The 5000-nt window shown below is 45.0% G+C and overlaps 1 long non-coding RNA gene across 4 annotated transcripts in view; it reads left to right on the top strand.

Annotated features, from left to right (window-relative positions):
- Positions 1–5000, top strand: part of LOC125907736 (uncharacterized) — a 77132-nt gene that overhangs the window by 26583 nt on the left and 45549 nt on the right. The window lies entirely within an intron of this gene.

Here is a 5000-nt window from a genome sequence, read left to right as displayed (position 1 = left end):
AAACCACTATCCAGAATCGGATGTAGAATCGTTAGACGAACTTAAAATTGTTCTACGACACCCATCTGCGACGTTTAGTATTCGAGATATGGCCCGTCCTAGGTCTGACCGAGCAATTTTTGTTCCGCGCACTTTGTGCACCGTACACTTTGATGTTTGTATGAAAAAGTACCCTACCTAGGGACGCGTAGAGCAAATTTGTACCCCCGGGCATGTTGTCGATTGACGTTCTGGTTGCACTTTTCATCATCTAGGGTGCGTTCCTGACACGTTTTGAGGGGTTTTAGCAAAAAAAAAATTTTCGACTACTCGAGCTCTCTGGCCCGTTCGGTGCACATTTTTGAAAAAAGCTAGGGAGCTGCCCCTAGGTTCGGGGTGTCACAAAATGTTGAAAAGTGGTCGAAAAACCACTATCCAGAATCGGATGTAGAATCGTTAGACGAACTTAAAATTGTTCTACGACACCCATCTGCGACGTTTAGTATTCGAGATATGGCCCGTCCTAGGTCTGACCGAGCAATTTTTGTTCCGCGCACTGTGTGCACCGTACACTTTGATGTTTGTATGAAAAAGTACCCTACCTAGGGACGCGTAGAGCAAATTTGTACCCCCGGGAATGTTGTCGATTGACATTCTGGTTGCACTTTTCATCATCTAGGGTGCGTTCCTGACACGTTTTTAGGGGTTTTAGCAAAAAAAAATTTTTCGACTACTCGAGCTCTCTGGCCCGTTCGGTGCACATTTTTGAAAAAAGCTAGGGAGCTGCCCCTAGGTTCGGGGTGTCACAAAATGTTGAAAAGTGGTCGAAAAACCACTATCCAGAATCGGATGTAGAATCGTTAGACGAACTTAAAATTGTTCTACGACACCCATCTGCGACGTTTAGTATTCGAGATATGGCCCGTCCTAGGTCTGACCGAGCAATTTTTGTTCCGCGCACTTTGTGCACCGTACACTTTGATGTTTGTATGAAAAAGTACCCTACCTAGGGACGCGTAGAGCAAATTTGTACCCCCGGGAATGTTGTCGATTGACATTCTGGTTGCACTTTTCATCATCTAGGGTGCGTTCCTGACACGTTTTTAGGGGTTTTAGCAAAAAAAAATTTTTCGACTACTCGAGCTCTCTGGCCCGTTCGGTGCACATTTTTGAAAAAAGCTAGGGAGCTGCCCCTAGGTTCGGGGTGTCACAAAATGTTGAAAAGTGGTCGAAAAACCACTATCCAGAATCGGATGTAGAATCGTTAGACGAACTTAAAATTGTTCTACGACACCCATCTGCGACGTTTAGTATTCGAGATATGGCCCGTCCTAGGTCTGACCGAGCAATTTTTGTTCCGCGCACTTTGTGCACCGTACACTTTGATGTTTGTATGAAAAAGTACCCTACCTAGGGACGCGTAGAGCAAATTTGTACCCCCGGGCATGTTGTCGATTGACGTTCTGGTTGCACTTTTCATCATCTAGGGTGCGTTCCTGACACGTTTTGAGGGGTTTTAGCAAAAAAAAAATTTTCGACTACTCGAGCTCTCTGGCCCGTTCGGTGCACATTTTTGAAAAAAGCTAGGGAGCTGCCCCTAGGTTCGGGGTGTCACAAAATGTTGAAAAGTGGTCGAAAAACCACTATCCAGAATCGGATGTAGAATCGTTAGACGAACTTAAAATTGTTCTACGACACCCATCTGCGACGTTTAGTATTCGAGATATGGCCCGTCCTAGGTCTGACCGAGCAATTTTTGTTCCGCGCACTGTGTGCACCGTACACTTTGATGTTTGTATGAAAAAGTACCCTACCTAGGGACGCGTAGAGCAAATTTGTACCCCCGGGCATGTTGTCGATTGACGTTCTGGTTGCACTTTTCATCATCTAGGGTGCGTTCCTGACACGTTTTGAGGGGTTTTAGCAAAAAAAAAATTTTCGACTACTCGAGCTCTCTGGCCCGTTCGGTGCACATTTTTGAAAAAAGCTAGGGAGCTGCCCCTAGGTTCGGGGTGTCACAAAATGTTGAAAAGTGGTCGAAAAACCACTATCCAGAATCGGATGTAGAATCGTTAGACGAACTTAAAATTGTTCTACGACACCCATCTGCGACGTTTAGTATTCGAGATATGGCCCGTCCTAGGTCTGACCGAGCAATTTTTGTTCCGCGCACTGTGTGCACCGTACACTTTGATGTTTGTATGAAAAAGTACCCTACCTAGGGACGCGTAGAGCAAATTTGTACCCCCGGGCATGTTGTCGATTGACATTCTGGTTGCACTTTTCATCATCTAGGGTGCGTTCCTGACACGTTTTGAGGGGTTTTAGCAAAAAAAAAAATTTTCGACTACTCGAGCTCTCTGGCCCGTTCGGTGCACATTTTTGAAAAAAGCTAGGGAGCTGCCCCTAGGTTCGGGGTGTCACAAAATGTTGAAAAGTGGTCGAAAAACCACTATCCAGAATCGGATGTAGAATCGTTAGACGAACTTAAAATTGTTCTACGACACCCATCTGCGACGTTTAGTATTCGAGATATAGCACTTTGTAGGTCTGACCGAGCAATTTTGTACTGAAATGTATGGTGAACATGTAATTCATTAAATAACATTGACTTGCATCGTGCCCTACTTCATCGGCACAGCTGTTATTGACTATCTTTAGTGGAAATGGATTGAGTTTGACCATTTTAAGCCCATTTCCTATGCCGTGCACCAACATTGTGTACCGATCAGGGAAAGTACGCTACGTACGCGTTCATGGATGTCGATGTTGGTACAAGTTGCCTTTCGGGATAGCCGTGCACCAAAACTGTGTACCGATCAGGGAAAGTACAAGACGGAGGGTGCAGCTCGAGCGTACGCGTTCATAGATGTCGATGTTGGTACACTTGCACCAAAATTGTGTACCAATCAGGGAAAGTACAACACGGAGGGCGCAGCCCGGGCGTACGCAATCATGGATGTCCATGTTGATACAATCTACGTGTACGTACCTAGTTTTTGTAGGAAAAGTTGCAATTAAGTGCTTGCATGCTTAAAATGCTCATCTCAACCGGTCACCTTTTGGCCTGCCCTTTTATAACAGAAACCTAGAAAGATACTCGAGATTTTTGTGTTTTTCCATTCGCCCGGGACGACGAAATGAGCTATGTGCACATCGTGCAGAAAATTGTCTTCGCCACGCATGTTTTTGTCCATCCACTCATATAATCACCCGCATTTGTGTTCAACACGGACGGCGCAGCCCGAGCGAACGCGTTAATGTTTATGTTTGTACACACTGCTTGTACGATTCTAGGATTTGGTAATTGCGTCACAGTGCCCGACCGTCGCGGACACCATTCTTGGACAGAAGTCCTAGTACGTAGAGTACTTTCCCTAGGTATGTGCTCGTTCGTGACTATCGTTGCGTGCTTACGGACACGCTTGGGTATGTTTACCATACAAGGTTTACTAGGGAAACCTGGGAAGGACGCTTGCCCTCCCGTCGCGGACACCATTCTTGGAAAGAAGTCCTAGTACGTAGCGTTCCTTATTTTACTTGATCAGTTTGTAATGCATTCGCTTTGTTCCATCGACTTCTGCTACTGCTCACTAAGGGGTGTTCGTTTGCGATGTGTACGATAAGCAACTGTCTATCGTAACCAGCAGTTAATCAACACTTTTTACCCAAGTCATAGCAACATAGAGTACTTTTCCTAATCGGTACACAATTTTGGTGCACCTCTAACCTCGCCGGCACTTTATCGTTACGTTTTGTGCACAACCTAGGGACGTGGTGTAAGTTTCATGATTTTTATGTTTGATTTGGTTTATTATGATTGAAAAATACGCTACGTCCCAGAAATTGGAGCTCGACTACTTCCTCCATGTGGCAAAAAAAGTTACTGGGCAACGCCTAGCTTATGCCCCATTTGTACTTCAATTTTCATTATCAGGTTTGAAAAATACGCTAAGTCCCAGAAATCTGAACTCGAATACTTTTGCCACGTGGCGCCAAAAGCTACTGAGAAACGCCTAGCCTTTTACCCATTTATAATTTAGTTTTCGTTATAAGTTTTGAACAATACGCAAAGTTCCAAGAATCTGAACTCGAGTACTTTTTACATGTGCCGCCAAAAGCTACTGAGCAACGCCTAGGTTGATACATTTTTGGTACATGGAGTGTATGCATGCAGGCGTACTGCCGTGCTAGACCGGAAAATCGATCTTGCTACTAGAACGTAAAGTAATTCCCCTAGATAGGTGCTTTTGCATGCCTCTGATCGACGACCATGCAACGTGCGACACGCGTAGCTAGGCTTCCCCAAACAAATTTCCTAGAATAGCACCAAATTGCACACTTTCAGGGGTATATTTTGGTACCGTGTACCGTGCATGGTACAAGTATCAGTAGCTCGTGCAATTTATTTTGCATCGTGTTGCGGTTGCTGGTGCGTCGGGATAGGAGTGTTTCGAGACTTTCGCCAAGCGTTGGTGCCATTTGGTGGATAATTAATGTTCTAGCCACAATAAACGTGCCACATAATGCCAATAAGGAAAAAGCCGATTTCTAGGAACTTCCAGTCAGAATGTTTGCCATCAGCGCTTTCCTGTCGAGTTCAGGATCTGGGACTTAGCGTTTTTTTTCCACGATCCAATCCAACGACCAGATCGTGAATAAACAATACATACAACAGTGCATCCCTTTAAAGTAGGAAAAAGCCGAATTCTAGGGAGCTCCAGTCCAAAAGGTTGTCATCAGCGCTCTCCTCTCGAGTTCAAGATTTGGGACTTAGCGTTTTTTTCGCGATCCAGCCAAAAGACCAGATCGTGAAATAAACAATTAATATAACTGTACTAGTACATCCCTTCAACTGAAGCAAGTGCACCATACATGACCCGTACGCCAATCATCCATGCACATGACACGTCAACTAAGTCAACACATGACACAACTTGGACAACTGACGGGTAAGTAGGTCATCTCGTACACGACGACACATCGACCAAACCAGGTCAACACGTCACATGCACAAGACA

The sequence above is a fragment of the Anopheles coluzzii genome (assembly GCF_943734685.1).
Source record: "Anopheles coluzzii chromosome X unlocalized genomic scaffold, AcolN3 X_unloc_16, whole genome shotgun sequence".
NCBI classification, from domain to species: Eukaryota; Metazoa; Arthropoda; class Insecta; order Diptera; family Culicidae; genus Anopheles; species Anopheles coluzzii.
Note: the sequence above shows the minus strand (reverse complement) of the source record. Positions and strands in the feature narration are given on the sequence as shown.